The sequence below is a fragment of the Mytilus edulis genome, chromosome 1 (assembly GCF_963676685.1).
Source record: "Mytilus edulis chromosome 1, xbMytEdul2.2, whole genome shotgun sequence".
Taxonomy (NCBI): Eukaryota; Metazoa; Mollusca; class Bivalvia; order Mytilida; family Mytilidae; genus Mytilus; species Mytilus edulis.
The window spans coordinates 92,502,891-92,513,094 of NC_092344.1; the positions used below are offsets into that span (position 1 = coordinate 92,502,891).

At 32.9% G+C, this 10,204-nt stretch overlaps 1 protein-coding gene across 1 annotated transcript in view; it reads right to left on the minus strand.

Moving 5' to 3' along the window:
* Positions 1 to 9,762, minus strand: part of LOC139495377 (uncharacterized) — a 32,754-nt gene extending 22,992 nt beyond the window's left edge. Inside the window, exons 1-2 of the mRNA XM_071283685.1 lie at positions 9,689 to 9,762; positions 7,486 to 7,532 (exon numbers count right to left, since the gene is read on the minus strand). The gene's annotated coding sequence lies outside the window, so the exon portion shown is untranslated. The remainder of the gene's footprint in view (positions 1 to 7,485; positions 7,533 to 9,688) is intronic.
* Between the last annotated feature and the right edge of the window lie 442 nt (positions 9,763 to 10,204).

Genomic DNA, 10,204 nt, shown 5'->3' on the forward strand with positions numbered 1-10,204 from the left:
TATATATCTCCCAATTGATACGATATTCCCGTGCTTGCATTTCCTATCTTGATTTTCTTGATAGAGGGTTGCTGCTCACAAGGAAGCTATTAAACCAAGAGTTCCAAATGGTGAAGTTGAAATCATCCCTTCGTAAATTTTACGGACGACATCACGAGTTGGTTGACCGTTATGGCATTACCGTATCACAAATGATATCGGATATGTTCCTTACGTCGTAACTACAATCCCCTTCCCTTTCCTGAATGTGACCTACCGAATTAGACTATTTACCGGATTTGTTATCACATAAGCAACACGACGGGTGCCGCATGTGGAGCAGGATCTGCTTACCCTTCCGGAGCACCTGAGATCACCCCTAGTTTTTGGTGGGGTTCGTGTTGTTTATTCTTTAGTTTTCTATGTTGTGTCATGTGTACTATTGTTTTTCTGTTTTTCTGTTTGTCTTTTTCATTTTTAGCCAAGGCGTTGTCAGTTTGTTTTAGATTTATGAGTTTGACTGTCCCTTTGGTATCTTTCGTCCCTCTTTTTGTTCAATATTTAACTTCCACAGTTTTCTTTTTGTTTGAACAATGTGCGTCAACCAAATCTGCAATGGCGTAATGTCTGTACTTTGTTTAAACCAAAGCTGTGTTGAGTCTTCAATTGGAAGATCAAATAGTTTTTATGTTTCTTTATATGATGGAGTTTGTTTTTGTTGCACTTCAGTGATCCTGTTGTTCCGGTGTTTTCCTCTTATAGTTGATGTGATTCCTTCGGTTCAAGTTTGTAACACTGATTTGTTTTCTATGAATCGATTTGTGACCTTTAAACAGGTTATACTACTGTTGATTTTAGTTTTGTTGCCAATGTTAAAAAAAACCATGTGTTATCGTTTTGGGTTAAATTAGTTGACATATGCTTGACAATTTATCTAAGCTAGTATCTTCATTTATAGGAACTCTGCCACTGATCTGTTCATCTGAATTTTTTTTTTCTAAATCCTAAAACGCATTTAACATTTATCCCAAAAATATATAGGACATTGTTAACCATAACCTAATTTATGCTTGATGTTAGGTTATTTAATAATTTTCGTGTACAAATTAAATCATTCTGGTCGTCGATGTCCTTCGATGCAAAATTTGACACAAACATGTAAAACTTGCAACTTTGAATCAAAATACATTTGACAGCAAAACGTAGAGCTGAATAGCATTTTGGTTTTATGGAAACGGGTAAAGTTATGAAGCAATGTTTCTAATATAGACAGATACACTTTAATTCAATTTCCAATAGAATTTGACAATTTAAAGATTTGACCAAAAATTGAAACAAATACAGGTGATATTAGTCCAACCTCTTGAATAGAAGACCAATTATTTTGACAGTACATGTATTCAAAAACAGTTTTTCTTTGTTTATAGATCTTGATGCTTGTTTCAGCTGTTAATTTGTACAGTTTATATAATTATTGTGTCCTCATACGAAATCAGTTGTATACCTTTTATCAAAATCGTGTTTGTGAGCCCTCAGCTCTCTCCTAACCTGGAACAGTTTTGTAACAACGCAACATAAAAACAAACTACAAACATAATCAATCGGAAAAGGCTTGAATTATCAGTTTGACATCCTGCACAAATAAAAGCAAATCACAAAAAGACATGAACTATGAACACGGTACTTATTCTATAGATATAAGAGGATGTGGTATGAGTGCCAATGAGACAACTCCTATCTAAGTCACAAGTTTTTAAAGTAAACCATTAGAGGTCAAAGTACGGTCTTCCAACACGAAGCCTTGGCTCACAACGAACAGCAAGCTATAAAGAGCCCCCAAAATGACTAGTCTAAAACCATTCAAACTGGTAAACCAACGGTCTAATTTATATCGTCGTCGTCGTCGTCTTAAAAAGGAAAATTAACAATAGGGAATGAAAAATCAACTCTTTTGTCGTAAATTTTAGTATGGAGTTTCCCTATAGAATTTGAAATGTCTAAACCTAGAAAAGGACAACAACTGCTGTTTATGTTAGATTAAAGTACTAGTAAGTTCATTTGGGTTAATTTCGTTAGTTTATTAAGAGAACTATAGACTATATTGCCTCTTTCTTATTTAAACTGTGTTTGCTACTCCCCAAGTGCGAAGTAGAATCTAGCTGCAACCATGGTGTTAAGAAAGAGCTATACAAATCTAGATTTTACTTCGCTTTGGGGGAGTAATATAGACCCTATACTTCTTTTAGCTCTTGCTTTTAATTACCATGGTTGCAACACCTCTGGCTTAAGTAGTCCCTAGACTAGGTTGCTCTTTCTTTTAAACACAATGGTTGAAACTCCGATTGAGTAAAGTCACCTATAAATTATTCGGGCTCTTGATTCTAAACACAATGAATGCAATTAGTTATCATAGGTAACAGGCTTATAATTTGATATGCCAGACGCGTGTTTCGTCTACATTAGACTCATCTTTGATACTCAGATCAAAATAATTAGAAGCCAAACAAGTACAAAAATGAAAAGCATTGAGGATAAAAAATTCCAAAAAGTTGTGCCCAATACGGCTTAGGTAATCTTTGCCTGGGATACGAAAATTCTTAGTATTTCGAATAATTCATACGTTTGCAAACAGTGAATTTAAAAAAAACCTATGATCATATAATTGATATTCCTTCCATCACCGAAGTGCTGGCTACTGGGCTGGTATTCCATTGACTCAGTGGTGAAAATACTTATCAAAGGTATCAGGCTTTTAATTCAATATGCCAGACGCGCGTTTCGTCTACACAAGACTCATCAGTGACGCTCAGATCAAAATATTTAGAAAGCCAAATCAGTAAAGTTGAAGAGTATTGAGGACCCAAATTCCAAAAAGTTGTGCCAAATATGGCTAAGGTAATCTATGCCTGGGATAAGAAAATCCTCAGTATTTTGAATATTTCATACTTTTGCAAACAGTTAACATGTGGAGCAGGATCTGCTTACCTTTCCGGAGCACATAATATCACCCCCAGTTTTTGGTAGGGTTCGTGTTGCTTAGTCTTTATGTTTGTTTCTATGTTATGTCTTCTGTACTATTATTTGTCTGTCTGTTTGTTTGTCTTTTTATTTTTAGCAATGGCGTTGTCAGTTTATTTTCGATCTATGAGTTTGACTGTCCCTCTGGTATCTTTTGTCCCTCTTTTATAAAAATGATCATATGATTGATATTCATGTCAACACCGAAGTGCTGACAACTGGGCTGGTGATAACCTCGGGGACGCGAAACGTCCACCAGCAGTGGCATCGACCACTCTCCTAGCGTAAAATTGACACTAGACTGATTTGGTCCTTTCCTCTGAACACAATGGTTGCAACTTCCATAGCGTAAAGTAGCCAATATATTATTATTGCTCTTGCTCTTAACACAATGAATGCAACTCTCCTATCGTAAAGTAGTTCTATCTACGTAACACTATGGTTGCAAATCTCATGGCATAAATAAGTCCCTAGCCTATTTTTATTCTTTCTTAGACTTTATGCTATGTTAGCTATATAAAACTGACACTATGGCTACAAATCAATGTTGATTAGTTCTTATGTTCCTTTCATTTTTTACTTTCATGCTGCCAAACGTTTTATGCATTTGGATTTCCGGTATTGTCTTCTTGTCTCAATCATAAGGTAGCACTCCACAGTTAGGTGTGTAGTTTCGCATTTTGGCCCCTGTGGATTTTTTAAATATGAGAGCTAGTGTGCAATAAAATTCATTTTTGGATAGCTGAGTATTTAAATAGCCTTTGTATTGGGTTTATATGAACATCAAGGTTATGTAATGTATGTAATATAGGCTGTTTTCTGTATGACAGTCCGTATTTGCATGTCCATACCATACATTGGTCCGGCAATTATTGTAATGTTTTTTTCCAACTTTTTATCGCACGAACTTTGTGATTGGATTTTACGAAAAAATGAGGCGAAAGACACCCATTTTTTATTTGATCATTAGGAAGATTTAAGAAAACAGTTTCTAAAAAGGTATCACTCAAAGGCATTGAAATTCTAGTTTGATCCAAATTTTGGGGGGATATATGACATGTTCACCCCCCTTTTTGCAATATTTTATGGTAAGTAAATGCTGAATGTTGCCATGGATACACATACAAGGAATTAATTTTCACCCTTTTAACTTTGGAAAATTGAATCTATGGAAGATACTGATTACATACATATGCACATGTACAACACAAACAGTTAGGTTAATGTATTAAAAATCCAGGAATAGGAGATGATAAAACATTTTGGGGCTCATTTTTAATTTTATTTTCTAACTGTGGAGTGCTACCTAATTCAACGGACGCGTGTAAGGAGGTGCTCTGATATCGGTATTATACGGTCTATAATATATATTTTTTAAATGAATCCAAGTTGACATTATGTTCAATCTCAGATGTTGCAACGTTTTAAACGTAACAGAGAAGTGATCGAATTCGCGTTTCTTTACCGTCAGAATAAGTTACGTTATCGACAAACTTATTTCAGAAGTGACATAATTTAATTTTCTTCATCGACAACATATTTAATGTGCAACGTGTAAGTTTTCATTGTTTAAGTCGAAGTTTTTTTTAACACAGTAAAACATTTTTTATAATCAACCTCTGTCATGGCATTTTCATTTAACGGTAAAACGTTTCTACAATAAACATGACCTCATCGATTTGCTCAATGTAGATATTATATACTGCTTGCACTGTGAATATTTATGGGATTCAACACTGTAATAGTTTTTCTTTCGTCTGATACAGAATACCCCAGATCTTTTCTTTTTCGTACCTATCTGTTTATTATGTCCCCGGGATTATGTCAATCATACATTGTTGCAATACCGACATGCTTGTACTTTGTCACAGAAAAAACTGAAATAAATTTCCTTCAAATCGAAGTAAAAAATATAAATGTACCCTTTAACATTTGAAATGTTGAAGACAAAATTGCTCTATATCTTAAGTTATAGACGAATATTTGAAATTTAAACCTCTATAAGATGTGATGTACGGCATTTCATTTTATCATTGGTAATGATCCATATCTGACAGAGAAGAAATATTCATAATTCTCAGAAAGTTTTCATAAATATTGTTAGATACCACTAATCGTTCCAACAATCAAGACAACAGAGACAAACATGGAAAAAAATATGAAAATGAAACGATATGACTTAAGTGTTAGCATGTTCACGGAGACGGCACTCAATTTACAAAAAAATAATTGATGTTGTAAGGAACTGTAGAGGTCTCCACAGGTTTTCAACAAGGGTAGAATTCAAAACCTTGAATATGAAAGCCTCGAAATCCATGATACTTTTTCTGTGCGGTAGTTATATCTACAAAATTCAATCATGTACAAGACATATAATACATGTATATTCATACATGTATATTTATATATTGGGAATTTATTTTTGTTTCCAAACAGAATTATAAGGTTATGTATAAGTGTCTCCGTTCACTGCACAATTGTAAATTGTCTTCCTAAAGACGTGCAAAAATAAATGGCACAAGTTCACGTAGTCATAAAAAAGGTCGTATAATTTACGTTATCGAACAAAAAAATCAGAAATACGGAATATTATATGTGAATCGTTAGGAAATCCGTTTCCCCTACATGTTTTAAAAGTCAAAGAAAAATGTTTTCCTTGATACAAACGTTTTAAGAACCAGCTTTGTGTAACCTATAGACAAATTCGACTGGATATAAGGAAGTTAATATGTTTACTCTGATTTGAAATTATCTTTTAGAACTTTTTTTAGTAATTGAGAACCTACATGTATGTTGTTTATGGGTAATAGGTGAAATGTTGCCTGATCCCTCAAAATGACAGCAAGCGCAGTTTTCCGGACGATTTTCATTTGTACACTGCTAAAAACTGTCAGGTCCTGTCCATGGTATATTTTGGAGAATTTTTTTTTTACTGAATTTTACTAAAAAAAAATATTCTCTGTGTGTGCCATTGCAAGAAATAGTTTTGCTCGTTATTTTGTCATATAAAAAAAAATTCTCAACAAAATTTTCCCGTTTAAACTGTACTAGAAAAAAGTTTGGCATGTGAAACGGACGAAGACATATTCTAACAGAAGTACAAATACAAGTCCTCCCTTTTGTGTATACATATGAGAAAATATTTCAAAGTTATTGATTGAATTCAAATCCATAACACATACGGTACACATTGTAGTCCGAAAAAATAAAGGACTTCATTCCTATCAAACACCTATTTAATTGTTTACCAGTATATTTCTTTTAGTTTTGGGTAAAATTGTAAAGGAAATAATACTATCAAGACGTCCTTCCATAAATCTTTTTTTTTTGTTCTGACTTTGAAGAAATGACTACTTTTCACCAAATCGAAATGGTGCATGGACATATTTTGTTTCATATTACTAGAATTATTTTCAATATTATCAATATTAAACTTGATTATCGACACATGAAAGTTTGTCAGCATTGTCAATCTTTTTAACGTTAAAGTACCAATAGTTCGGTCACTACTCAATTAAGTTTGTCGATAACGTAGCTAATTTTGACGGTAAAGAAACATCAATTCGATCACTTCTCTGTTACGGGCTGTATACTGAAACCAAACGAGAATGAACTGCAATCGTATGAATTAAGCAATAATAAGTAAAACAAGTCACACAGAAATTAATTTAACAAAGCAAAAAAAAGCAGCAAATGTATGGTTGTAAATTGAATATAATCTAACTCCTTATTTTTGGTTTGCTTTTTTTTTTTTTAAGTGCAAGTATTTTTCTGATGAAAATTATTTATGTATAAATGATAAAGTGGATTTTTTAACCATATTTGGTATCTTTCATCCCTCTTTCTCAACCATATTTAAAAATATGAAAACTGGCAAAGATAAGAATTCTAGCAAAACAGTTCTCATTTTGTTGAGTTCTTGTAAAAATAACATTCATGCAAACTGTTCCTAATTTTATAAACTCGTATAACTGTACCCAAAAAAATACATTGCAGAGGTGTTTATATTATCAAGTATATTAATACGATACATATGTAACGGTTCATTACTTTGTGCATTTTGAAAAGAATATTTCTACTACAACAAATATTTCTAACACGGGTTCAAATAAACCGGGTGTATTTTGTCGTAATTACCTTTAACGGGGATAGTACCTACTTTTCTCTACGTTTTATTTTAATTGAAATCCCTTTCGGAAAATTTTCAGTATGCATCAATGAGTTTGATATAAAAATATTTATCTGTTGATAACATGTATAAACAAATTCGTTAAAATTCTAAATTAAAAATACCCCTTGAAAATTCTTTGTATAAATAGAAGAGTGTTTTACCCTGTGATGCGAAATTCTAATTAGGAATCAAAATACTCAATACCGAATTAAATTAAAATAAATGAGGACAAAATGCTTTAAGAAAATCATTCAAAATATTATAAATACATTGTCAAAAGTAAAACAAAACATAAAAAAATGAAAACCTGGACTTACCCTATCGAGGCTTTATTAATGTCAGTACTATGTCCTGTTATGATTTGCTGTTTTAAATGATTAAATGCACGTGGTTATCACACATGGGAATTTCATAACAACAAAACTATCATAACAAATAAGGTAAAATGAAAATCAACTTTTCTTCTGTAATCCAGCGTATCAAATCAGTCAGGTGAAGAAAAATTTATAGTTTAAAGTACAGTATTGATATATATTGCTTAATTAATGTTCAATAACCATGAAAATCAGTTTAGAAAGGTAAATATTTATTCACATCGACAACTTTCATTGATAATAAAAAAATTTATTAATTTAGAATATAAAAAGGTTCAAACAATAAATATAAGGTTTCAAAAGAGCAATCTGATTTCCCGTGAAGAAAAAAGTATCGTACAATCTAACGAGTTTTCAAACAGTAACTGACTTGCATATTCGGATGTTGAGTCTTAAATTTTAGTGTAATACATCATTTCAGTTGAGAGTGAAATATACCCTTTTCATGGGTTATACAACCAAACAATGACAACAGATTATCAAAATAATAAGTTAAGAAAAATTCTTTTGTAATTGACTCACATACTTAGAAACGATAAAATAGAACACAACTCGCACCACAATAAGACCCTAGGGATTGACTTAGGGAAACAATATAGCCATCCCTAGTCTTCCCCTTTTCGGCAGTAAAACCTTTGTTGAAGTGTCGCATATGTTGGCTGTGTGATATATATATTCGGAGCCACGTCCGATCGGAATGGGGACGTCAAATATCAGTTAAATCTTGCGGAAAATCGATTCGAAAGATAGGGTTCACACAATACTCATGGGTGACTGGGGAAGCGAAGTATGGTCTCTTGGTCTTCTTCCGCTCGGCAGTAAAACGCTTGCCAAAGTGGGGTGTCCGTTTGGCGGTGCGTGATGTTTCAAGTTTGCCTACCACGTGCGATCAGAATAGAGACGTTAAATCCGATTCCTCGTGTTAAGAGAGTGCCACGCTCTTTGCACGTTAATTAAGGGCATACGATACAGTTTTGATCCTGTATTTACAGTTTGATGAAAATTTCCATATAGGCTGGTTTTTGCCTGCTTAAATCAAATATGTAATAAAAAATATACCTTCATGTGCTACTTTTTGAGTTAAATGAGGTCGAAATTTTGTATATTTGCTCAAAATTCGGATTTGTGTCTGTATTTTCTCTTTCGAAAGAAAGCCATAACTTTTTTGTTTTAAAAGATAAACACAAATTGTTGATAATTTTTAATTTTTGTATTTTATAAGTATCCCCAAAAAATATGCATTTTTTATTCAGAAATAACTCATATTTATCAAATGGTAATGAATTAAGAAAAAATCGTATTTTTTTGCTGTATATTTATCAAAATTAAAAAAAATCCTCTATTTACAGTTTTATAAAATTTGGTCCACATAATCTCCCTGCAAAATGAAACAAAATGTCGTTTTAAAAAATAGGGGTCCATGCACTCGTTTTCAAATTAAATCAGTTTGAATGATAAAAAATAGTCGAAAAATGCATCTTTTCCCGATATGTCATAGTTTGACGTCGCGAAAATAACATTTTACGTTAGCAACGTCATTACCTCCCCTGTAACTGTATCGTATGCCCTTAAGAACTCTTGCAACAACTCTTTGAGCCAATGAGGGGTCCGTAGGTGGCCTTTTCCAAGGCAAAATGCATATCCCTATCGAACATACCCTCATATTCCAGTGGCAGTCCAAATTTCTCCGACCATCATCCCAGATGAACTCTATTATTACAATGCCTACCTATTGTGTTTATTGTTAACATGTTCTCGTCCTGAACATGCATGAAATATTTGCCACTGGACGTTAAGTAACCAACAATCAATCAATCAACAATACGCATGCTTTATATTTTTTGGTTAACGGGGCAAAGAAAACTAGTTTAGTCGAAGCTTTTGTTCATTTTCATGTATCGAAAATGTTCTTGAAATAGGGAAGAATTATTATCTATTTTGTCAGATACCCATGTTAAAATGAGCAAAGAGCATGGCATGATAGAATTATTTCGATTCTAATAGGAATATTTTGAACTTTTGTACTTCGAAGCTGACCTATAGTAGACGCTCGTAATGTCGCCATTTTGATTTGATGCGGAACAAAAACGTTATAGAAAAATCAACAGTTTATCAATAAAAAAAGAACAGAAACATTTAAACTTACTTTTAGAATGTTTTTATTTAATTTCGTAGCGAGCAACACCAACAAAAATGTCCATTTTCATCTCTGGCGTTGTTCAAAATTCATCTGACGTTGCAATTTCAATTGTGACGTCAATCACGTGCAGCCCATGTTCTATTCGAATTAGAACATGGCTTTGTACCCAAAGCTAAAGAAGAACGTCATATTAGAATTTTCAATAGAGCATTATCAAAGCATTGACGTACTAAGTCCTTTATAACTGAAGTAACATCCTACGGCTTGTTTTTGTAAACGCTTAGAAGTTACATCGCATAGTATTTAAATGTTTAGACCTTTTCAAGGCCTTCCATGTTTAACTAACATAAAATTTATAGCAACAGTTAACAAACTACAGGATATATAGTGTATTATAGGAGGTGGGTTGTGTACTTAAATGAATATGAATCACAACAAAACTGTCTTTAAAAACATACACAAGTCTTTTGGAAATGGCCGAAACCCTAAACACGTTGTGATAAACTACCACTGACCGGCTAT